Source organism: Phyllobates terribilis, unplaced genomic scaffold, assembly GCF_046119375.1.
Source record: "Phyllobates terribilis strain yellow unplaced genomic scaffold, ASM4611937v1 Scaffold_10__3_contigs__length_209671492, whole genome shotgun sequence".
NCBI lineage: Eukaryota > Metazoa > Chordata > Amphibia > Anura > Dendrobatidae > Phyllobates > Phyllobates terribilis.
Genome location: NW_027362770.1, coordinates 148,346,828 through 148,373,539, shown reverse-complemented (window position 1 = coordinate 148,373,539; position 26,712 = coordinate 148,346,828). Strand labels below are relative to the sequence as shown.

The window sequence follows — 26,712 nt, the reverse complement described above, 5'->3', positions numbered from 1 at the left end:
GGCCGGGATAGAAGGGAGCTGCTGAGCTATATACCAAGTGACAGACAGCAATAGGCTGAGGACGCACAAGGGGTGTGACCCACAGCAGGTACAAAAGGCAGGAAGTGATCGGGCGCCGCCCTTAAGCAGCAGAAACAGACACAAACAGACAGCATGGAGGGAAGCCAGAGAGACATTCTGGACAGGAGATCAAGTGCGCCCTCTTGCACAGTGGGAGATGGACCACCATGCAAGGACGCCGCCAGGTATGTTACAATTGCCTATAAGAGTAGGAGGTTGGGGTGCAGAGATATTTGGACCTTTGCTCTTGGGGTCCAAATATTCGTCTGCCAAATAAAAGATGACACGACCATGAGCTGCAGATGATGGTTGGAGGGTCCCAGCACCGATTCCTGCTTTGAACTCTAGGAAAATCGAGCTAAACCTATATTAGAAATATATAACACGTCACCAATTTTCTAAGTAAAACTATTTCTAAAGGTGCTATTGACATGAAATTCTCATCAGATCTCGGTAACAACCCATCCAATCCACGCAGGCAAAGAAATCAACCCATAGATGTCCATAAATTGTTATGTGTAATAATGAGAAATGACACAGGGAAAAAGTATTGAACAAGCTTACTGAAATTTATTGAATATTTTGTACAAAAGTGATGACAGCTTCAAGACGCCTCCTGTATGGAGAAACTAGTCGCATGCATTGCTCAGGTGTGATTTTGGCCCATTCTTCCACACAAACCCTCTTCACATCTTGAAGGTCTCGTGGGCTCCTTCTATGAACTCTGAGCTTTAGTTCCTTCCATAAATTTTCTATTGGATTCAGGTCCAGTGATCGGCTCGGCCATTCTAGCAGCTTTATTTTCTCTCTCTGAAACCAGTTGAGAGTTTCCTTGGCTGTGTGTTTGGGATCATTGTCTTGTGGAAATGTCCACTCTCGTTTCATCTTCAACATCCTGGTAGATGATAGCAGATTTTTATCAAGAATGTCTCAGTACATTTGTCCATTCATCCTTCCTTCAAATCATATGAAGTTTGCCAGTGCCGTATGCTGAAAAACAGCCCCACACCATACTGTTGGTATGGTGTTTTTGGGGTGATATGCAGTGCCTTTTTGACCTCTAAATATGGTGTATTATGGCATCCCAAGAGTTCAGTTTTAGTCTCATCTGACCAGACTATATTCTCCCAGTATTTCACAGGGTTCACTAAATGTTGTTGAGCAAACTTTAAACGCGCTTGAACATGCTTTTTATTCAGGACTGGAGTCTTGCGCAGTGTCCGTGCATACAGGCCATGGAGGTTGAGTGCATTACTTTTTTATTAAACAATTGTACCCTACTTATTCCAGGTCTTTCTGTAGCTCTCCACAAGTGGTCCTTGGCTCTTGGACAACACTTCTGATAATTCTTCACTCCTTTGTCTGAAATCTTGCGGGGAGCACCTGGTCATGGCTGGTTTATGGTAAACTTATGTTCTTTCCTCTTCCGGATTATGGCCCAACAGTGCTCACTGGAACCTTCAGTAGTTTAGAAATTCTTCTGTAACCAATGCAATCAGTATGTTTTGCAACAATAAGGTTGCGAAGGTCTTGAGACAGCTCCCTGGTTTTACCCATCCTGAGAGGTTTCTTGTGTGGCATCTTTTTATAGGCCATCAGTTGAACCAGCTGATATTATTGTTCACTAACTGACAGGATTGCTTTGTAATTACTGATACGTTTCAGCTAATGTCATGACTTTCCATGGCTTATTGCGCCTCTCTTTCTTCATGTGTTCAATACTTTTTCCCTGCATCATTTCTCATTATTATGCAAATTAATTTATGGACATTTATGGTTTGATTTCTCTGCCTTTGTGGATTGGATGGGTTGTTACCGACATCTGGTGAGAATTTCATGTCAATAGCACCTTTTAGAAATAGATTTGCCGTATTCAATACTTATTTCACCCGCTGTAGCTGCGCTCACCCAGCGAGCCCCCCATAGTGACAGATAAGGATCGTGAAGCGAATATAAAGTACTGCACCTTTCTGTCCGTGCCGGCTGCTGAATTTATCACCAATTTCGGGCCTCCGTGTTTGTCTCAGTAGGATTTTAATGAGAAACGCTTCTTCTGCATTGGAGGAAATCATGACTTTTTCGATATAAGACTCAGTGGAGCCTTTGTAGCTACAAAGGAAATATAAAAAGTTTAGAAGGTCTTATATCTCGGATATCTTTTCAGTTCATGATCTTGCCACCAGAAGACACAATTGAGCTCCTATAATATCCTGAGAATATAGAGAGCTACTGAAATGGAGATACATAAAAGTGGATCTTGGGGAAAGTACGGCTTCTCCATGAGGTCTTCAAAAGAGACTTACTTGGGACCGCACCATTCCTCAGGACCACTGTCCAATCTCCAGCCAGTCTTATTTGTCTGGCACGGGATGTCGCGTGACCGCTGCAGTCGATCAGCAGACACTAAAAGGCTGCAGCAGTGATCTCCGATTGAACAGGAAGAAGCAGTCTTCAAGCTCTCGCCTGCATCACCACTACCACTGATTGGCTGCAGTGGTCTTGTGATACTGGAGGAGATGGATAAACACAGAGGAGACCAGCGAGGAACACAGGGGGGTGAGGATTCATTTTATTTTACAAGTGGGCGTGAGGATTCATTTTATTTTACAAGTGGGCCCATTGTAGTCTAACAGGTAGGTTATAATGGGGAATAATCAACCAGAAGACATAGTAAGATAAAGTCATACTATATAAAACTTAATAATGTTGTAACTTCAGCTCAGAAAAAAACACTTGAATTCCCCGTATTCACTTACGTCACAGGCACATCTTTAAACTGCGGTTGCTGAGGCACACTACTGCCCTCTAGAGAGGTTTGGGTGACGGTCGGCATGGACTTGTTGACCAGCACTTGTTTGTTTTCCACTTTTTCCCCTAGTGAAAAAAAATTTCAGGGGAAAAAAGAAAAAAAAAAAAATGACCCTTCAGTTCAGATGCAGCGGTTCAAATAAAAAGACCCCGAATGCTACATACTATGGGGTAATCTCCAGAATAATACTGCCGCCACGGACTAGACTCACACCCGATCACAGGCACAATTTTCTTGAAATGAAAACATTTAGCTCATTTTATAAATAGGGGAAAAAAATTAAATTCAATCAAAATAAGTAAATAATTCTCAGAAGTCCCAATTTAGAGGATACAGCAAAGACCTGGATGATCTGCGCGGAAGCGTCTTATGTGAATGTAATGAACACCGTTATTTGCTTCTCAGGGTAAATGAAGAATTTTAATGTATTTGATCTTTAGCTAAAATTTGACGATTGTTAAAGTAACAGAATTTTTTTTTTTCACTTAACAGAACCTACGTAGGCAGTGGCGTAACAAGAGTCCGATGGACCCTAGTGCAAGATATCTACTTGGACCTGCCCTCATAGCGTTCTAAGTCCTATAAGGACATACAAGTTCCACCTTCTACTCCATTATATAGTAATGTCACCCTTATTGGGCTCCTTCCTGGTATATAGGTCCCCATCCTGGTGTATATATACAGGTGCTTCTCACAAAATTAGAATATCATTAAAAAGTTAATTTATTTCAGTTCTTCAATACAAAACGTGAAACTCCTATATTATATAGAGTCATTACAGACAGAGTGATCTATTTCACGTGTTTATTTCTGTTAATGTTGATGATTATGGCTTACAGCCAATGAAAACAAAAGCCATTATCTCAGTAAATTAGAATACTTTATAACAACAGCTTGAAAAATGATTTTAAAATCCGAAATGTTATGGCCTACTGAAATGTATGATCAGTAAATGCCCTCAATACTTGGTCGGGCTCCTTTTGCATCAATTACTGCATCAATGCGGCAATGTGGCATGGAGGCGATCAGCCTGTGGCACTGCTGAGGTGTTATGGAAGCCCAGGTGGCTTTGATAGTCGCCTTCAGCTCGTCTGCATTGTTGGGTCTGGTGTCTCTCATCTTCCTCTTGACAAAACCCCATAGATTCTCTATAATAGATCCTCTATGGGGTTAAGGTCAGGCGAGTTTGCTGCCAATCAAGCACAGTGATACTGTTGTTTTTACACCAGGTATTGGTACTTTTGTCAGTGTGGACAGGGGCCAAGTCCTGCTGGAGAATGACATTTCCATCTCCAAAAAGATTGTCGGCAGAGGGAAGCATGAAGTGCTGTAAAATGTCCTGGTAGACGGCTGCTCTGACTTTGGTCTTGATAAAACACAGTGAACCTACACCAGCAGATGACATGGCTCCCCAAACCATCACTGATTGTGGAGACTTCACACTAGACCTCCAGCAGCTTGGATTGTGGCCTCTCCACTCTTCCTCCAGACTCTGGGACCTTGGGGAGTGTGTCAATGACGTTCTTTTGGACATCTGTCAAGTCAGCAGTCTTCCCCATGATTGTGGAGCCTACTGAAACAGACTAAGGGACCTTTTTAAATGCTCAGGAAGCCTTTAGAGGTGTTTTTTGTTAATTATTCTAATTTACTGAGATAATGACTTTTGTGTTTTCATTGGCTGTAAGCCATAATCATCAACATTAACAGAAATAAACACTTGAAATAGATCACGCTGTTTGTAATCACTCTATATAATATAGGAGTTTCACGCTTTGTATTGGAGAACTGAAATAAATTAACTTTTTGATGATATTCTAATTTAGTGAGAAGCACCTGTATATCCCCCATCCTGGTGTATATATACAGTGGGTACAGAAAGTATTCAGACCCCTTTAAATATTTCACTCTTTGTTTCATTGCAGCCATTTGGTAAATTCTAAAAGGTTCATTTTTTTCTCATTAGCGTACACTCTGCACCCCATCTTGACTGAAAAAAAACAGAAATGTAGAAATATTTGCAAATTTATTAAAAAAGAAAAACTGAAATATTACATGGTCATAAGTATTCAGACCCTTGGCTCAGTATTGAGTAGAAGCCCCCTTTTGAGCTAGTACAGCCATGAGTCTTCTTGGGAATGATGCAACAAGTTTTTCACACCTGGATTTGGGGATCCTCTGCCATTCTTCCTTGCAGATCCTCTCCAGTTCCGTCAGGTTGGATGGTGAACGTTGGTGGACAGCCATTTTCAGGTCTCTCCAGAGATGTTCAATTGGGTTTAGGTCAGGGCTCTGGCTGGGCCAGTCAAGAATGGTCACAGAGTTGTTCGGAAGCCACTCCTTTGTTATTTTAGCTGTGTGCTTAGGGTCATTGTCTTGTTGGAAGGTGAACCTTCGGCCAAGTCTGAGGTCCAGAACATTCTGGAAGAGGTTTTCATCCAGGATATCTCTGTACTTGGCCACATTCATGTTTCCTTCAATTGCAACCAGTCATCCTATCCCTGCAGCAGAAAAACATCCCCATAGCATGTTGGGATTGTATTGGGCAGGTGATGAGCAGTGCCTGGTTTTCTCCACACATACCGCTTAGAATTATCACCAAAAAGTTCTATCTTCGTCTCATCAGACCAGAGAATCTTCTTTCTCATAGTGTGGGAGTCCTTCATGAGTTTTTGAGCAAACTATGCGGGCTTACATATGTCTTGAACTGAGGAGAGGCTTCCGTCGGGCCACTCTGCCATAAAGGCCCGACTGGTGGAGGGCTGCAGTGATAGTTGACTTTGTGGAACTTTCTCCCATCTCCCTACTGCATCTCTGGAGCTCAGCCACACTGATCTTGGCATCCTTCTTTTACCTCTCTCACAAAGGCTCTTCTCCCATGATTGCTCAGTTTGGCTGGACGGCCAGGTCTAGGAAGACTTCTGGTGGTCCCAAACTTCTTCCATTTAAGGATTATGGAGGCCACTGTGCTCTTAGGAACTTTGAGTAATGCAGAAATTCTTTTGTAACCTTGGCCAGATCTGTGCCTTGCCACAATTCTGTCTCTGAGCTCCTTAGGCAGTTTCTTTGAGCTCATGATTCTCATTTTGTCGGACATGCACTGTGAGCTGTGAGGTCTTATATAGACAGGTGTGTGCCTTTCCAAATCAAGTTCCTATCAGTTTAATTAAACACAGCTGGACTCCAATGAAGGAGGAAAACCATCTCAAGGAGCATCACAAGGAAATGGACAGCATGTGACTAAAATATGAGTGTCTGAGCAAAGGGTCTGAATACTTAGGACCATGTGATATTTCAGTTTTTCTTTTTTAATAAATTTGCAAAAATTTCTACATTTCTGTTTTTTTCAGTCAAGATGGGGTGCAGAGTGTACTTTAATGAGGAAAAAAAGAACTTTTTAGAATTTACCAAATGGCTGCAATGAAACAAAGAGTGAAAAATTTAAAGGGGTCTGAATACTTTCCGTACCCACTGTATATTCCCCATCCTGGTGTATATATATATATCCCCCATTCTGGTATATACAAGTGCTTCTCACTAAATTAGAATATCAAAAAGTGAAACTCATATATTATATAGAGTCATTACAAACAGAGGGATCTATTTCAAGTGTTTATTTCTGTTAATGTTGATGATTATGGCTTACAGCCAATGAAAACACAAGAGTCATTATTTCAGTAAATTCGAATTAACAAAAAACACCTGCAAAGGCTTCCTACGAGTTTAAAAAGGTCCCTTAGTCTGTTTCAGTAGGCACATCATGGGGAAGACTGCTGACTTGACAGATGTCCAGAAGGAAGTCATTGACACACTCCACAAGGAGGGTAAGCCACAAAAGGTCATTGACAGAGAAGCTGGCTGTTCACAGAGTGCTGTATCCAAGCATATTAATGGAAAGTTGAGTGGAAGGAAAAAGTGTGGTAGAAAAAGGTGCACAAGCAACCGGGATAACCGCAGCCTTGAAAGGATTGTTAAGAAAAGGCCATTCAAAAATTTGAGGGAGAGTGGAGTGGACTGCTGCTGGAGTCATTGCTTCAAGAGCCACCACACACCGACGTATACAGGACATGGGCTACAAGTGTCGCATTCCTTGTGTCAAGCCACTCATGACCAATAGACAACGCCAGAAGCGTCTTACCTGGGCCAAGGAGAAAAAGACCTGGACTGTTGCTCAGTGTCCAAGGTGTTTTCAGAAGAAAATAAATTTTGCATTTCATTTGGAAATCAAGGTCCCAGAGTCTTGAGGAAGAGTGGAGAGGCCACAATCCAAGCTGCTGGAGGTCTAGTGTGAAGTCTCCACAATCAGTGATGGTTTGGGGAGCCATGTCATCTGTTGGTGTAGGTTCACTGTGTTTTATCACGACCAAAGTCAGCGCAGCCGTCTACCAGGACATTTTACAGCACTTCATGCTTCCCTCTGCCCAAGCTTTTTGGAGATGGAAATGTCATTCTCCAGCAGGACTTGGCCCCTGTCCACACTGCCAGAAGTACCAATACCTGGTGTAAAAACAACAGTATCACTGTGCTTGATTGGCAGTAAACTCGCCTGACCTTAACCCCATAGAGAATCTATTATAGAGAATCTATGGGGTATTGTCAAGAGGAAGATGAGAGACACCAGACCCAACAATGCAGACGAGCTGAAGGCTGCTATCAAAGCAACCTGGGCTTCCATAACACCTCAGCAGTGCCACAGGCTGATCGCCTCCATGCACATTGCCGCATTGATGCAGTAATTGATGCAAAAGGAGCCCGACCAAGTATTGAGGGCATTTACTGAACATACATTTCAGTAGGGCATAACATTTCGGATTTTAAAATCATTATTCAAGCTGTTGTTATAAAGTATTCTAATTTATTGAGATAATGACTTTTGTGTTTTCATTGGCTGTAAGCCATAATCATCAACATTAACAGAAATAAACACTTGAAATAGATCACTCTGTCTGTAATGACTCTATATAATATATGAGTTTCACATTTTGTATTGAAGAACTGAAATAAATAAACTTTTTGATGATATTCTAATTTAGTGAGAAGCACTTGTATATATCCTCCATCCTGGTATATATATCCTCATATTCCCCGTTCTGCCAATATTCTTCAATACATAGAAAAAAAAATGAAATGATTCTACACACCTTCCCTCTGCGCGGCGTCCTCTTCTAAAGCCGACAGCTGACAGCATGCAAGCGATGGGAGCGCATGATGTCACTGCCCTGCTCCCCCAGTCACATGCACACCGACGTCAGCTGCTGGCCTCTGATTGGCCGGCAGCATGTACTGCAGCGCACAGACCTAGCAGGTCAGCTAATACAGTTCAGCTGAATGCGCATTCGAGGATGCACATCCATGCAACCGGCATGGATTTATATAGTGTGACCAAGTTAATAGTTAAAAAAAGAATAAAAATGGTAAAAAAATAAAAAAACAACAACATTATACTCACCTTCCGATGTCCCCCGGTCTTCTCTCCGGTGCGTCCTGGCTCTCTGGTGGCTCGCAATGGGGTAAAAGGACCTTCCATGATGTCATTTAGTCATGTGACAGGTCACGCGACTGCTGACGTCAGTGGTCGCGTGACCTGTCACATGACTAAATTACATCATGGAAGGTCCTTTTTTACACCATCGCAAGCCACCAGGGACACCGGACGCACCGGAGAGGAGACCGGGGGACATTGGAAGGTGAGTATAATGTATATTTTTTGTTTTAAATTCTTCTTTTTTAACAGGTACAAGGGTACCCGGGTCTGGATGAGAGTCTCCTCTTCTCCAGACCCAGGTACCATCTGCACATTTGAATCGCTTAATATGCACATGTCTACATGTGCACATGCGGATATTAAGCGATTCAATGCAAGTGAATGGCGGCAATTACACTGCGTGTCCGCAAAATTAATGGACATGCTGTGGATTTTTACACAATGATAATCTGCAGCGGAAATTTCTGCAGCATGTGCACAGCACATGCGGATTATCATTGGGGACCATGGGGCACGTATTACCAAGCATTTTTAAGTGTTTTCGCTGAGGAAATTGCACGGCAAATACACTTGAAAAACGCATAACCGGCACACAGCCTTAAACTTACATTTTTTTTTACTTTATTTTAGTCCCATTAGGGGACTTAAAGGGGCATTCCCATCTCCAAGATCCTATCCCAATATATAGTAGGTGTAATATTAGCAAATACCTCCAATTACAAATGCAGTATAGTTCTTCTGATTCGCCATGTCTCTTTCCTCATGTGCAGCCATTGCAGGACCTTAGGTATCCAGGGTTATGACCACTTATATGGTGACAGTTAGTTAGCCAGTTGCTAGTGGTCAACCATTGATACCTAACGTCCTGCCATGCCTGCACATTAGGAAAGAGACATAGTGAATCAGAAAAATTATATTACATTTCTGTTTGGAGGTATTTGCTAATATTATTACACCTACTACATATTGGGATAGGATCTTGGAGATGGGAATACTCCTTTAAACCTTTAATCATGTTGCAGCAGGAGTCAATGGGAGCTGATGTGTGAGTACACTGGCAATCGGTCCATTTAAATGCTGCCGTTGGTAACTGCAGAATCTACATGGTTAACAGCAGCTATCTGCGCTTGCTCCAACCACCGCAGTTACAGGCAGATGTCGGCTACCTAACACAGCCAGGAAATGCCGCCTATAACGTGGGCTCCGCTCCTGAGCCAGTGTCTTCTAGCCCTCAGGGCCGAAAACCTACATCAAAAGGTTCTTGAAGGGTTAAGAAATTTGGTGGATCTCTGGGCTGTCCATGCTCCAAAACATGATATTTAAGGTAGCTTTGAGCTGCCGTGGATTTTAGCTACAAAAGTACTGGCATACGCAAGACTGTCCTTTAGCAACCAAGACAGTCTTACCATTAGACAGTTTTGAACAGTGAGACCCAGTGTCTCCAATTATTGACAGCAGAGTTCTTGAAAGTGGCAAGGAATGGAAACTCAACGTATACTTGATAACTATGGAACTTTTCATTATAGGATGATCAGGCTTTATTGTCGCAAAAATGGAAAATCCCTTGAAGAGCTTAATACAGACAGCATTAAGATGATGCATATATGGTATCACCGTACTGACCGGGTGAACAGATGCCATCAGCGTCTAAGATTTCATGTCTCCAGATTGGCTTGCGTGTGGTGGCGTCCAGCATGGGTCCCATCACCTTGTCGAATGTCTGGTTGCTGTAGCGTTTCAGCGTGCACTTGGCGTTTTTGTAAACGAGACAACATCCAAAGCCTGAGATGAAAGCAGCAACAGGTTAACCCAAGGGTTCACATAATTAAGAGAGTCCTAAGACTGTGTGTGGAGGCCGTGTAACCGATTACCCCCAAATACATTAGCACGCACTAGCCCACCTGGCTAAATCTCACTTGAGACCCCACTCCCCTCAACAAGGCCATAATTAATGGCAATGACCCACTTCCATTAATTATAGTAGATAACACCTCTGTGTACAGTAGATAACACTGGTGGTGTTCTCAATGTTTGTACAGGAGGAGGAAGTGAGCTGTGACATCTCCTATTGTGAATGGTGGATCCTGTGTTATCTACTGTATATAGAGGTGTTATTAGTCATTATACAAGAGACGGAGGTGAGCTGTGACATTTCCTATTGTGAATGGTGGATCCTGTGTTATCAGTCATTGTACCGGAGGAGGAGGAGGTGAGCTGTGACATCATCTATTGTGAATTGTGGATCCTCTGTTATCTACTGTATATAGAGGTGTTATCAGTCATTGTACCGGAGGAGGAGAAGGTGAGATGTGACATCAATTGTGCATGGTGGATTCTGCGTCCTCTGCTGTATATAGATGATATGATAACTGCAACTTAGCCACGACTGTCGCTGTGGAGCCAAAAAGACACCAAAGAACCATAACTAGTACATCCCTCTATCAGCAGTGATGCCGCATGTAACTTCCGCACCGGTCACCATTGGAAGGTCTTGATTAAATTCTCATTAATAGCCTGCATGTGCCGGTTAGAGACCCTCAGAGATGACATGCACACAACATCAAGCTTCAGTACCCCCTAACAAAAGAATGGCACCTCTAATTAACATCACTCGCTGGACGGACGCCTCGTTGCCATTGTTTCATAAGGCAAAGCTTGGAGTCCCAGAACCAAAATAAAAGGACTTTTTATCTCTCCCTGCACTCTTCTGCTTAATGGTGCGCTCAGTAATGGGCATCGGCGCACCCCGGGTTTGCAATCCAGGCTTAATATTAGGCCACTTCTGCAGAAGGAGAGCGCTACCGAATGACGACCGTGAAAGTGGCACAAACTTTTTTTTTTTCTTATAGATTCCATTTTACAGAAAAAAAAATGGAATTCCTATTTAGTTCCACTTGTACTGACATGGGCGCAAAAGAAGCAAAAGCAGACGTTAATGTAAGAGATAAATGTCTGGGAATCATTTCATAGGAGCCTAGCAACCGCTGCTGGCCATCTTGTCTATTAGCGGGATGAAAAGACTGGCGTGTGCGGCGTGCATGGAAGGAAAGGTGATCCAAGTCCTTCTGACTGCAGAGACTCATTTATTTCTCGCTAATGACAACCCCCCTTAAATCTCAGTCCAATTAGCCCGAGAGAAAAGAAAGAAAAGGACGGAATTTGGTTTGCAAACAGAAGGTGGGAATGAATAGACGCCGGCAGCGGGGATCACACGAATGCTCATCATATATGGAGAGAAGAGTAAGAAGAGCGGGGTAAGCCGAATGTAGGCATCCAAAAGAGGGGAGGGGAGCACGTGTGCAACAAGGAAACAAAAGCTGACCAGCAAGACGTCCGTGCAAGTCATTCTGATCTCCTCAACAGAGCGTGACAGCTTCATATATGTCTGAGGCTGTCACACCCTCAGGTCAGGAGAACGGCGGCCGGTCCGTGCACTGTGGTCTGTGCTTGGACCGATTAGCACGGACATCCGAATGAGCCCTAAGGCTGAGTTCACATGTCCAGTAATGGTTAGAAACGGATCCAGCAGCAATAAATTGTGCAGATGCAACTTTTCTGTCCAAATCAAAGACTGGGAGCTCAGGCGGCCATTTTCCTGTAGATCACAGCTTCAGGAAGATGGCCGGCGCCACCGGAAAGCAGCACACGCCGCTCTGCCTCACCGCCAACAGACTGACACTGGCACCGCAGCATCTCACTTCTTCTGCTGCTTCCGCCGGGTTCCTGAGGGAGGGAACGGAGGGCCCTGCGATCCTGCTCCACCACCACCGCAACTCCCCGCTGCTGGAGCACCCGCCTTCTCGCACCCAGGGTCCGCAGCATTCCTCCACTTCCGCCGACTCCATCGGGTCCTCAGACTTTAAGACGGACCCTCATCTTATAAAAAAAAAATGTATTTTTTATTTTCCATCCCAAAATTTGGGGTGCGTCTTACGGTCCGGTGCGTCTTACAGTCCGAAAAATACGGTACATAAAATAAAAAGGAAAATGAAAGAATTACTAAATCTGATGTTGCAGGAATGTCTCATCTTTATGGAAGGAAGAGCTCCAATTAGGAAAATGCAACACTCTCACAGCGAACTATGTCTTCCAGAAATTAACAATGACAAACACCCAAACTCTGATTTTTATTAGCTCACGGTTAAGCCCTCATACCCTCCCTTGGTGAGCTCATGTGGGATTGGTTGTGGGATGTGCTAGGTCTGTTAGAATTTTTTGAGATCCCTAACTCTCAGGATATCCTCACCCCTGAAGGTCCCAGGCGGGAGATAATGTCATCATGATGCGATTTTACCTGTCTATAAAGATGAAACATGACATGGATAGCATCATCCATTGGTCCGATATGAAGTTGGAGGGGTTAGAATGGTCCTACGGTGATGTGAGTGAATGCGTTATGCTCGTCTCTTCACTACGAAGCCAAAAATATATCTCCGATAAATATTGGATTGATGCAAGCCCCAATATTCATCACTGACCACTAGGTCCAGAGAATCTGAGCTAATTCCTTTGAACAAAAAAAGCCCCTGTACTCCTGCCTGTCAGTATACGAATCCTAGACTTGCTGGCTGGTTCTCAGAAGATCCCTTCACTGTACACACAGGTATTGGTACCCGCCTGAACCTCACTTACCTCTATCTAACGAGGCTTTATTTAACACAAGGGCGTCTTCAATGTCATAACCACTGTAACTCATCACGGCCACGGTGGCATTCTGTCCGGCTGGAAGCTTTTCGAAATCTATAAGTTCAATAGTCTTTGTTTTCACCATTGGCCTCTGTGGATATGCCAGCAAGTACATCAACGTATCAATCCTGTTCCTCTGGTTGTAACCAATCGTCCCTGAAGACAAAGAAAAGACATCATTAAAATCATATTCAACATTTCTTTGGGTAAATGTTCAAAACTCAAAGCAAGTACAGGCTAATAAAAGCCTTGGAAATTCTGCACAAGCGTAAAGACTAAGAGTACCTAAACTTTTATTTTCTATCATTTTGTCCAGCATGGAAAGTTATGAAACTTAGCAAATCACTTTATTAGCAGATTTGTCTTCATTCCTGTAAAAAAAATGCCTGTAAGTGGCTTCCAACCCTTCACTCTATTTTCCTGCCTTCAGCTATATTGATATCAGAACATTCTCATTTGGAGTACAGATGATGGCAGTGATGGGTCAGCTCAGCAACTATGTCAATAACTCTGGGCATAAGCTGCTGCAGGAAGTTTTTCTCATAAGCAGAACATTCAGAGGAGGAAACAGGAGCTGGCCCATCACTGCGATCATCTGTACTCCAAATGAATATGTTCTGATATCGATTCAGCTGAAGGAAGGGAAATGCAAGGGGTTTGAAAGCCACTTGCATTCAATTTTTTTAAGTGGCTTCCAAACCCCTGCTTTTCCAAGTATATTTTCCTTCCTTTAGCTGTGTTGATATCAGAACTCATTTGAAGTACAAATGATGGCAGTGATGGGTCAGTCCCTGTCTCCTCCCTTTGTGTTTTCTGCTTTTCAGGACAATCTCCTGCAGCAGCTTATAACCAGAGTTAGCGACACAGGTGCTGACCCCATCACTGCCATCATCTATACTCCCAATGCATCATATTTGCAGCAGGTCATAACAGCCAGAGACTGAGGCTCTACTCTACTTAGTACTAAAGACTCTTGTCATGAAGGAGGTGGATAATTCTGAGACTGAAATTTGGATTTTATGTGATATACCAACACAAGGTATCAAGTATTTGTGAAGTGCAAAGGAAACGATACATATAAATCTGAAAAATGTGACGGGCATTTGTACTCCGCCGCCACAAGTCCATACATTGTAGGTCACCTTTTACTGCTTCAAGTCTTTTGGGGTCTGTCTCTACCACTTTGCACTTTTAGAGGTGACATTTTTGCCCATTCTGCTTTGCAAACTAGCTCTAGCTTAGAGATTCTCACCCTGCTTTACTCTTCTCCACAACTTTATCACTGACCTGTCTGGTGTGTTCCTTGGTTTTCATGATGCAATTTGCTTCCTAATGTTCTCACACAAACATCTCTTCAGTAAAGCTACAGCCTGCAATGGCCCTGCTGCCACCTGAGCTACCACCTTACCCCCCACCACGGGAGCTACCACACCAACCCCCACCCCAGTAGCTACCACCCCACCCCCACCACCGGAGCTACCACCCCACCACCACCTCTGGAGCTACCACCTCACCACCACCACCACCGGAGCTACCATCCTGCCCCACACCACCGGAGCTACCACCTTACCCCCCACCACTGTAGCTACCACCCCACCCCCAGAGCTACCACCCCACCCCCACCACCGGAGCTACCACCCCACCACCACCTCTGGAGCTACCACCTCACCACCACCACCACCGGAGCTACCATACTGCCCCACACCACCGGAGCTACCACCTTACCCCCCACCACGGGAGCTACCACCCCAAACCCCACCCCCACCACTGTAGCTACCACCCCACCCCCAGAGCTACCACCTCACCCCCACCTCCGGAGCTACCACCTCACCACCATCAAAGAGATCACCTCACCACCACCACAGGAGCTTCCGCAACCCCTCCCCCCATACCCACCCACAAGTCTACGGTCTCCTTCCCCATTATCCAGTAGACTACGCCCGCAAGGGCAGGGTCCTCTCCTTTCTGTACCAGTCTATCATTGTTAGTTTGTTCCCAGTGTTTTATATTTGTATCCTGTATGTAACCCCTCCTCATGTACAGCACCATGGAAGTAATGGTGCTCGAAAATAAATAATCATACTTTTTGTTGGTATATAACACAAAATTCCAATAAAATACATTTAAGTTTGTGGGTGAAATGGTAAAATTTTGTCGAAAAGTTTACTCTGTATGAATACTTTTTCAAGTGTTACTGATATATTATATATATATACAGTATATATATATATATATATATATATATATATATACAGTATATATATATATATATATATATATATATATATATATATATATATATATATATATATATATATATACACATACACAGTACAGACCAAAAGTTTGGACACACTTTCTCATTTAAAGATTTTTCAGTATTTTCATGACTTTGAAAATTGTACATTCACACTGAAGGCATCAAAACTATGAATTAACACATGTGGAATTATATACTTAACAAAAAAGTGTGAAACAACTGAAAATATGTCTTATATTCTAGGTTCTTCAAAGTAGCCACCTTTTGCTTTGATGACTGCTTTGCACACTCTTGACATTCTCTTGATGAGCTTCAAGAGGTAGTCACTGGAAATGGTCTTCCAACAATCTTGAAGGAGTTCCCAGAGATGCTTAGCACTTGTTGGCCCTTTTGCCTTCACTCTGCGGTCCAGCTCACCCCAAACCATCTCGATTGGGTTCAGGTCTGGTGACTGTGGAGGCCAGGTCATCTGGCGTAGCAGCCCATCACTCTCCTTCTTGGCCAAATAGCCCTTACACAGCCTGGAGGTGTGTTTGGGGTCATTGTCCTGTTGAAAAATAAATGATGGTCCAACTAAACGCAAACCGGATGGAATAGCATGCCGCTGCAAGATGCTGTGGTAGCCATGCTGGTTCAGTATGCCTTCAATTTTGAATAAATCCCCAACAGTGTCACCAGCAAAGCACCCCCACACCATCACACCTCCTCCTCCAGGCTTCACGGTGGGAACCAGGCATGTAGAGTCCATCCGTTCACCTTTTCTGCATCGCACAAAGACACGGTGGTTGGAACCAAAGATCTCAAATTTGGACTCATCAGACCAAAGCACAGATTTCCACTGGTCTAATGTCCATTCCTTGTGTTCTTTAGCCCAAACAAGTCTCTTCTGCTTGTTGTCTGTCCTCAGTAGTGGTTTCCTAGCAGCTATTTTATCATGAAGGCCTGCTGCACAAAGTCTCCTCTTAACAGTTGTTGTAGAGATTTGTCTGCTGCTTGAACTCTGTGTGGCATTGACCTGGTCTCTAATCTGAGCTGCTGTTAACCTGCGATTTCTGAGGCTGGTGACTCGGATAAACTTATCCTCAGAAGCAGAGGTGACTCTTGGTCTTCCTTTCTTGGGGCGGTCCTCATGTGAGCCAGTTTCTTTGTAGCGCTTGATGGTTTTTGCAACTGCACTTGGGGACACTTTCAAAGTTTGCCCAATTTTTCGTACTGACTGACCTTCATTTCTTAAAGTAATGATGGCCACTTGTTTTTCTTTACTTAGCTGCTTTTTTCTTGCCATAATACAAATTCTAACAGTCTATTCAGTAGGACTATCAGCTGTGTATCCACCTGACTTCTGCACAACACAACTGATGGTCCCAACCCCATTTATAAGGCAAGAAATCCCACTTATTAAACCTGACGGGGCACACCTGTGAAGTGAAAACCATTTCCGGTGACTACCTTTTGAAGCTCATCAAGAGAATGCCAAGAGTGTGCAAAGCAGTCATCAAAGCAAAAGGTGGCTACTTTGAAGAGCCTAGAATATAAGACATATTTTCAGTTGTTTCACACTTTTTTGTTAAGTATATAATTCCACATGTGTTAATTCATAGTTGTGATGCCTTCAGTGTGAATGTACAATTTTCATAGTCAAGAAAATACAGAAAAATTTTTAAATGAGAAGGTGTGTCCAAACTTTTGATCTCTACTGTATATCTATATCTACACACATATATATATATATACATATACACACACACACCTGCACATATGGATATATTTTGTGATATATATATATATATATATATGAAGTAAAAATCCGTATACTGTATGCATATGTAGCACCCTGAGGATTCGGCTGCTACAGGGGTATTACACCTCAAGCCAGAGGTGTGGTATTCCACTCCCGGGTAAGGATGGAGTGTGGAACTGAGCTCAGTAGGCTGCATGCACTACATACATCCCATTTCCGGGGGACAGACCAATGGTACTCCCACTAGAGAAATGTGCAGGTACGACAGTGTCTGTCCCTGGCTGGAGTGGGAGGGGGGTGGAACATCCCAGTAGTGTAGGGGCAGATAGGGGGAGCAGTCTGGGTAATGCTAGGAGCTCATTGGGTGCTGGTCACCTGAGCTCACACATAGAGGGAGTATATAAGGTGGGAACCATCTTAGATCAGGGTCAGTCTGTCAGAGTTGAGTCAGAGAAGCAGAGCAGCTCAGCCAGCTCCAAGGCCAAGAGAGAGAGAGAGGAGAAAGAAGGACCCAGAGGGGGAGAAGAGGGAACTCCAAGAACCCAAAATTAGACCAGAGGGTGAAGAGTTGGCACAAGGGTACCGGATCCCAAGCTGGTGGAGGGCCCTAATCCTTAGCCAGAGACCGGAGGTCGTGGGCAGGATCTGCCACGACCACCCACTAAATCCACCCGGAAGGCAAACCAAGAATAGGGTCAGGGAACCCAGAGACAAGGGTTTTACCAACAAGAGGCCCGAGGGAGCCGGACTTAGGTGGATCCCTGGTGGGGAAGGCCAGAGAGAAGGACAAGTCAGAAAGGGAGCTCAGGACCACGCTCCAGAATCACCTGGGGGTTGGCCGAGTCCAGGACCTGGTGGACGCAGCACGGCTCGGGTGGTCACTCAAGGCCGGAGTGACCAACACAAAAGCAGTAAGTAAAACCCTGAACTGCACAGCCCGACTCGGAGTCTTATTACCACTCTCACTGCAACACCACAACCACCATCCTCTGCAACTGACCCCCTGAGGCTATACCCCTCCCGTTGGGGGTTATACTACCCGAGCTGCACACACACCACCAGCCTCAGCGGACCCTGCTGCAGCGGCGGCCGTAGTGACCGCAAATCAACGGGTGGCGTAGTCGACACTAAAGAACATCCAGCAACATCTGTAGGACTGCCACACACTGAGCTTGACACCCTGGGCACGGACCGGGTCACCGCCACTCGGAGACTACAACCCCCACCTGATCCGGCTCCGGGTATCCCCCAAACAACACTGGCCCAGGGGGCGCGTCAACTTTGGCGTAGTCGGCAGGATTACGTGCCCGCAACAACCGGGTACTGCGTGCCTGAAGAAAAGTTCACCGTTACCTTAAAAAGAAGTCTCCCGCCGGTTCCGGAGGGTGCCCGCCAACGGACCCCATCACAGGTCGCATCCCGCCGGTTGTCCGCCATTTGCAGCTTTTTCCCGCCATCCATGGAGTTTCCCGCCACTGGGAGACGATTCCCGCCATTTCCAAAGATTTCCCGCCTTGGAAGAGCGGACGCCATTATGGGCGTGCCAGAGGGTGGCAAGAGGCCACCTCCCATCGTGGGCCAGGTCGAAGAATGGCGCCAAAAGCGGAAACCGCGCCCACCAACAGAGACTGTGATGCTGGAAGTGTCCATCAGCGTGAGAGAACTGCCCCTGGAACTGACAATCACTAAGTTGCCCCGGGACCACCCTCGATGTGGGCGGAGACAGAACAAGAGAGCAAAGATGGGTGTCGCCTGGAGGAGTCTGGAGAGAGCGCACCCGGAGACAAGAAGTCTGGAGAGGAGTCCAGAGAAAGCCTACCCGGAGACGGAGGGAGAGTCAGGCAGCACCGACCCAGTGGTCAGGAGCCTGCTACAAGCCACAACTCCACTAGGCCTAGTGGAGGTCCTGGCACAGCTCCCCCGAGACCGGGAGTGTGCACAGACTGCGCTGGAGGGCCTCGCACGGAGGACGGCCCGGGTGCAGCGAGAGACGTTGGCGGAGTGGAGCCGAGAGATGGCCCAGCAGACCGGAACCCGTCAGCGGAGCACGCCACTCGAGACGAGGAGACAGACCGCCTCTGAGGATGGTGCAGGAGGACTCAAGGCCGGAGACGGCGCCGAGAAGGGAGCTGAACGGACGGAGGCAGGTAAAGGGGACGTCTCTACCCCGAGCCGGGAAACCGTGTACCTGCCCCAGCTCCCCGTCGCAGAGCCCGAAATTCCCCCTGCCGTGCCCGTCGCTGCATCGTCACCGCCGCAGACTAGGCCTCAACCGGAAACTGCGGCCGCGACCCCTGTGACGTCACGCGCTTCGACCCTGAGCGCGGCAAAGCAGGAAATACCATCGGCCTGGTCGCAAGGCCTAGTACCCCCGGGCGCCGCCATTCCAACAGCGCCCCCTACCTCCGCGGAGCCACCAGCCTGGTCGCAGGGCCGAGTAACCACGGGCGCCGCCGTTCTTACGGTGCCCTTTTCCTTTAGCGTGCCCCAAGCCTGGTCGCAAGGCCTGGTCAACCCGGGCGCCGCTACCACCACAGCGCCCATAACACCTAAAGTACCGCACCTGGGTGAGGACCTGTTCGCCCAGCATACGTGCCCGGATGGGCAGCCCTTCATATGGCCACCGGAGTTTCACCATCCCCGACTCCGGAAAGAAAGACCCCCTAGATGAACCCCTGATTCCGGTTCCGAAGCCCGTCAGGAGGACCCAGCCCCCGCTAGAGGAGGCACAGTTTGAGTGGGACCCCACCGGAGGAGACCTCATGGGGTTCACTCAGGAGACTCGGGCGGCCGCAGCGGAGCGTGCAGAGTGCTGCCGCCAGCAGCTCGAGGTCTTCGAGAAGGAGCGGAGAGAGAGGCGGGTCCGGGAACAGCAAGCACAGATAAGGAGCGCGGAGCAGAAGAGCCGGACCAGGAGGAACCCCCGTGCAGCTCATGGTCCCCGTACCACCGGGACTGTGATTAAATTCAACCTGCAGCATGGGTGGGGCTTCATAAAAGACCATCATACCCCCGGCGACGTCTTTGTCACACGCAGAGACGTAGGAAGCCATCTGCCGGAGGGACACAGAGGTCGTGACCTGTACGTAGAGGACGAGGTCACCTTCACCCGGCACAAGTGTGCCAAAGGACCCTACGCCCTCCATGTACATCGCCTGACGGAGGAGGAGCTGCGGTGTGAGGAGGAGCAGGAGGACCCGGACGGGTCTAAATCCAAAGAAGGAGCAGGAGGACGCCGTCGTTAAAGTACGGTAAAGAGACTGTAAATAGTTACCCATCGGGGTACAGTGAACTGTTGCTGCTTTAAATAAGTCCCCGTTGGGACAAGAGTGAACTGTTAACCCGTGTGTCCCTATTCCCATTACCTGGCCGAGGACTGAGAGCGGCCATATTCCCCTTGTATATAGTTGCGCTTCCTAAGGCGCCCCCTACCGGTTTTATAGTAAACTGTTGTTTTTCTTAAAGAGACTGTCGCGCTTTTCCCGGTCACAAGTTGCACCGTGGCCGGAGGAGCAAGAGTGTTTACAAGGACGTTATTTATGAAGAGTTTTTATGAAAAGTTTTATGTGATGTTTTATATGTTTATGAAAAAAAAAAATTGTATGTTTTGGATGTTTTTGTATCTTACAGCCCGAGGACGTGCTGTGATTTACCAGGGGGGAATGTAGCACCCTGAGGATTCGGCTGCTACAGGGGTATTACACCTCAAGCCAGAGGTGTGGTATTCCACTCCCGGGTAAGAATGGAGTGTGGAACTGAGCTCAGTAGGCTGCATGCACTACATACATCCCATTTCCGGGGGACAGACCAATGGTACTCCCACTAGAGAAATGTGCAGGTACGACAGTGTCTGTCCCTGGCTGGAGTGGGAGGGGGGTGGAACATCCCAGTAGTGTAGGGGCAGATAGGGGGAGCAGTCTGGGTAATGCTAGGAGCTCATTGGGTGCTGGTCACCTGAGCTCACACATAGAGGGAGTATATAAGGTGGGAACCATCTTAGATCAGGGTCAGTCTGTCAGAGTTGAGTCAGAGAAGCAGAGCAGCTCAGCCAGCTCCAAGGCCAAGAGAGAGAGAGAGGAGAAAGAAGGACCCAGAGGGGGAGAAGAGGGAACTCCAAGAACCCAAAATTAGACCAGAGGGTGAAGAGTTGGCACAAGGGTACCGGATCCCAAGCTGGTGGAGGGCCCTAATCCTTAGCCAGAGACCGGAGGTCGTGGGCAGGATCTGCCACGACCACCCACTAAATCCACCCGGAAGGCAAACCAAGAATAGGGTCAGGGAACCCAGAGACAAGGGTTTTACCAACAAGAGGCCCGAGGGAGCCGGACTTAGGTGGATCCCTGGTGGGGAAGGCCAGAGAGAAGGACAAGTCAGAAAGGGAGCTCAGGACCACGCTCCAGAATCACCTGGGGGTTGGCCGAGTCCAGGACCTGGTGGACGCAGCACGGCTCGGGTGGTCACTCAAGGCCGGAGTGACCAACACAAAAGCAGTAAGTAAAACCCTGAACTGCACAGCCCGACTCGGAGTCTTATTACCACTCTCACTGCACCACCACAACCCCCATCCTCTGCAACTGACCCCCTGAGGCTATACCCCTCCCGTTGGGGGTTATACTACCCGAGCTGCACACACACCACCAGCCTCAGCGGACCCTGCTGCAGCGGCGGCCGTAGTGACCGCAAATCAACGGGTGGCGTAGTCGACACTAAAGAACATCCAGCAACATCTGTAGGACTGCCACACACTGAGCTTGACACCCTGGGCACGGACCGGGTCACCGCCACTCGGAGACTACAACCCCCACCTGATCCGGCTCCGGGTATCCCCCAAACAACACTGGCCCAGGGGGCGCGTCACATACATTAAATGTATTCCATATTTGACATAGTTCAGAGTTTGCCTATGGCTGTAAAATGCCGAGCCTCGGCATACTGATGTGATTAGCCCACCGCAGAACAAAACCATGGTTTCTAGCCGATTTCAGATTAGGTTTCAGGTCATAACATGTCAGATGTTTTGTATTGTTAGCTTGAAAATTCCTCCAAAACATTTTATTGCCATTTAAAATTACGGAGATTATTATGCAGGTGATTTCCAAAACAACAAAAGGTCCCCGGCACAAAGCGCTTTATCCCGAGCAGTGAATGCAACGCGTTCTCCTGGTTTAATAACACATAAAGACACTAAAGAGTGATAAAGGTCGAGTGGAATGAAACCAAAACGGAGCCGAATGTAAAAGACATATTACATTATCCAGCGGTCGGCAAAGCTGGGGCACTCCAGATGTGCTGAAACTACAACTCGCAGCGGGCACGGACAGCCACAGGGCAATCAGATCTGTGTTAGCAATCTTACACCAATAATACTATCTAAATGAATATGTACATACACACAAAGGAAGGCAAATGTTTTAGGCAAGGTTAGAAAAAATGCTATAAAATATAGAAGTGTTGATAGTACATTTTTATCAATTTAAATGCAACGAAACACAAGTCTAAATCATACCAAGGCTGTGTGCCGACGATGCGTTTTTTATGCGTTTCCGCAGCGGCAGAAACGCTTAAAAAACGCATGGTAGAAGGTCTGCCATGTTCCCCAATGATAATCCGCATGTGCTGTGCACATGCTGCGGAAATTTCCGCTGCGGATTATCATTGCGGAAAAAAACGCAGCACTACCAATTATTTTGCGGAAGCGCTGCGTTTTCGCCGCCAGTGACTTGCATTAGAAAGCATGGATTCCGCTTCACTAGATAAGCACATGCGGAATACATGCGTTCAATGTGCGGATGGTACCCAGGTCTAGAGGTCAGGAGACTCTCCTCCGGACCCCGGTACCATAAAAACTGTAAAAAAAAAAAAAAAAAGAATAAAATAAAAAATAAACATTATACGTACCTTCTGACGGCCCCTGCTGCGCTCGTCTTCCCTAGCCGGCAGATCGCGATGGACTGGAGGACCTGCGTTGACGTCATAGTCATGTGACGGGTCACGTGACGCTGACATCGGCAGGTCCTCCAGTGTACCGCGGTCTGCCGGCAGCCAGGACTGAGCGAAGCAAGACACCGGGGGCCATCGGAAGGTAAGTATAGATTTATTTTTTATTTTTTGACATTCTCTCGGGTCACACTATATAAATTCATGCCGGTTGCATGGACTTATATAGTGTGACCAAGTTGACAAGCACTTTCCAAAGTGATGCTAAAATCACTTGGAAAGCGCTTGTCAACCCGCATGTGGAAATGCAAGTGAAGAACGCTTCACATCCACAGGTCCCTGACAAGAAAAACGCATGTACAAGCCGCATGCGTTTTTTTCTGCCAGGGAGATGCAGAAACGCTCAGGAAAAATCCGGAGCATTTCTGCATCGTGGGCAAATAGCCTAATATTTGGTGACCTCCCTTTGCCTTCATCAGATCTTCTAGATACACTTGTACGTGCACACAGCTTTTGAAGGAACTTGGCAGGAGATTGTTCCAAACATCTTGGAGAACTAACCACAGATCTTCTGTGGATTTCGCTTGTACCAAATTCTTCTGGTCACGGAGTCGTTAGCCGAAGTCCGACCAGGGTCGGTTCGGGTAGATACTTAGTTACGCCCCTCTGGGTCCCTCCTTGCACCGCGGCACAGAGGTTCCACCACCCGGACCCGTAACAGTTTGCTCGGGCCATGGAACCCGGTGGCCCCCAGATCTCCAATCTGCACCAGGAAGTCTTATGTCAGAGAACTCAGCAGGAAGTGGTGCTGTCCTATCTACGGTCCGTTAACTCTCGTCTAGGCGCATTGTTTGACTCGTCTATGTCTATCTCTGACCCAGCTGTGCCTGTTCCTGTGGCACCGCAATCCAGTCCCATTATGGCACCCGGCTATGGACCTCAGCTCCTGGCACCTCCACGCTTTGCCGGCGACCCCGCTTTAGCTCGGGGTTTCATAAACCAGTGCACCATGCACTTTGAGCTCTTGGCATACCAGTTCGTCTCCGACCGGGTCAAGGTGGCCTTCATCATGTCCCATCTCACTGGGGAGGCACTGGCATGGCTAAATCCCCTGTGGGAGAGAGGGGACCCCCTGGTGTCCAACCTGTCGTCTTTCCTCGCTGCTTTCCGGAAAGTCTTCGATGAACCTGGACGGAGAACCTCTTCTGCCTCCTCTCTGCTACGTCTCCGACAAGAGAGTCTCACCGTGGGCCAATATGCCATACGGTTCCATACCCTCGCTTCTGAGCTTGCCTGGGGAAACGAGACTCTGGTGTCCGTCTTCTGGGAGGGTCTTTCCGGTCAGATTAAGGACGAGTTAGCCGGTCGGGACATTCCTACCACCCTGGATGACCTGGTGTCACTAGCTACCCGGATTGACATCCGGTTCCAGGAACGTACCAAAGAGACTACCCGGGAGAGAGAGTCTTCACGCCTTGCTCCTAATTACCAGAGACCTGCCTCTCAACCAGTCACTCCCCGGGCGCACTCGCCTGAACCTATGCAGATCGACCTAACCAAGATGGTCAAATCTCGCCAAGACTCACGCCGAGACGAGGGAAGCTGTTTCTATTGTGGCAGTAAGGAGCACTTCATCCGTTCTTGTCCGGAGAAGCAGGGAAACGCCAGTGTCTAGGACCGCTCGGAGAGGTAGTCCTAGACAAAAGTAAACCCTCTCAGTCCCTGACTTTGTCTGTCTCTATCTCTTGGGGAGAGAACCGTCACTTTGAACTCGCCCACCTGGATTCTGGAGCTGCTGGAAACCTCATTTCCCAGTCCCTGGTGGAAAAATACCATATTCCCACCAAATCTCTGGCTGAACCACTGTCAGTCGCCTCCGGGGATGGAAGACTCCTTCCGGTGACCATCCTGCTCGTCACTGAACCCATAACCCTGCAGGTGGGAATGCTGCACTCTGAAAAGATCTCCTTCCATGTGCTCCCCGGACTCTCTCACTCCCTATTGCTAGGTCTGCCCTGGCTCCAGACACATGAACCCGTGTTGAACTGGCAATCCGGTGAAGTACTCCAGTGGGGTCCGGACTGCCATAGGACCTGCCTGGTTCCGGTTCGTCCACTACCCACTCCAGCTAATCTACCCGGTCTTCCGGCTCCTTACTGGCCCTATGCAGATGTCTTCGGTAAAAAGGAAGCAGAGACATTACCACCTCATAGGCCATATGATTGCCAGATCGACTTGGTACCTGGCGCCACACCACCCCGTGGGCGTATTTATCCGTTGTCTGCGGCTGAAACCCGGGCCATGTCTGAGTACATAGAGGAGAATCTGGCTAGGGGATTCATCCGGAAGTCTACCTCCCCGGCTGGAGCTGGATTCTTCTTTGTCAAAAAAAAGGATGGCTCGCTATGCCCCTGTATTGACTATAGAGGACTCAATCAGATCACCGTTAAAAATAAATACCCCCTGCCGCTCATCTCTGAGTTGTTAGATCGCCTTAAAGGCGCAAGGATCTTTTCCAAGCTGGATCTACGTGGAGCGTATAACCTGGTCCGTATCCGTCAAGGAGAAGAGTGGAAAACGGCATTTAATACCCGGGACGGACACTATGAGTACCGTGTGATGCCCTTCGGCCTCTGCAATGCTCCCGCCGTCTTCCAAGAACTGGTCAACGACATCTTCCGTGACCTTCTTTACTCCTGCGTGGTGGTATACCTGGACGATATCTTGGTCTTCTCTCCGGATCTTCCCACACACCGGAGGGATGTTCGTCAGGTCCTGCTTAGGCTCAGGCAGAACCACCTCTATGCTAAATACGAGAAGTGCCTTTTCGAGCAGACCTCTCTTCCATTCCTGGGCTATGTTATCTCCCAGACAGGCTTGCGAATGGATCCCGAGAAGCTCTCTGCTGTCCTAAAGTGGCCCCGTCCGGAGGGGTTGAAGGCGATACAGCGATTCCTGGGCTTCGCCAATTACTATTGTCTCTTCATTCCACACTTCTCGTCCCGGACTGCTCCCATATCTGCGCTCACCCGTAAGGGGGCAAATCCCAAGGTATGGTCGCCCGAAGCCGAGGAAGCTTTCCTTTCCTTAAAGCAAGCCTTCTCCTCTGCTCCAGTTCTGCACCGTCCTGACTGCAATAAACAATTCTACCTGGAGGTTGATGCCTCCTCTTCCGCAGCCGGAGCAGTACTTACCCAAAAATCTTCTTCCGGCAGAATGGTAACCTGCGGCTTCTTCTCCAAAATCTTCTCCTCTTCTGAGCGCAACTACTCCATAGGAGACCGAGAATTGCTAGCCGTCAAATTGGCACTGGAGGAGTGGCGCTACCTGCTTGAAGGAGCTCTATACCCAGTGATCATCTACACTGATCACAAAAATCTGGCATACCTCCAAAATGCCCAGAGACTTAATCCTCGCCAGGCCCGGTGGTCGTTGTTTTTTGCCCGCTTCGACTTCATACTTCATTTCCGCCTGGCAGACAAGAACATCAAAGCTGATGCCTTGTCCCGGTCCTTCCTGTCCTCTGATCAAGAGGAGGAGCCTACGCACATCATTGACCCCTCCAAGGTGATGAATGTGGCCCCCTTGGATCTGACTTGTCTTCCACCCGGTAAGACGTTTGTAGCAGTACCAGATCGGGAGAGGGTTCTTCGCTGGGGACATTCTTCTAAACTAGCTGGCCATGCTGGCCAAAAGAAGACCTTCCAGCTCATTACCCGGCATTACTGGTGGCCTAC

At 47.3% G+C, this 26,712-nt stretch overlaps 1 pseudogene; it reads right to left on the bottom strand.

The window, feature by feature from the left end:
• The window catches only part of LOC141164059 (DNA-directed RNA polymerase III subunit RPC2-like), a 338,189-nt pseudogene that overhangs the window by 48,767 nt on the left and 262,710 nt on the right, over nucleotides 1-26,712 (bottom strand).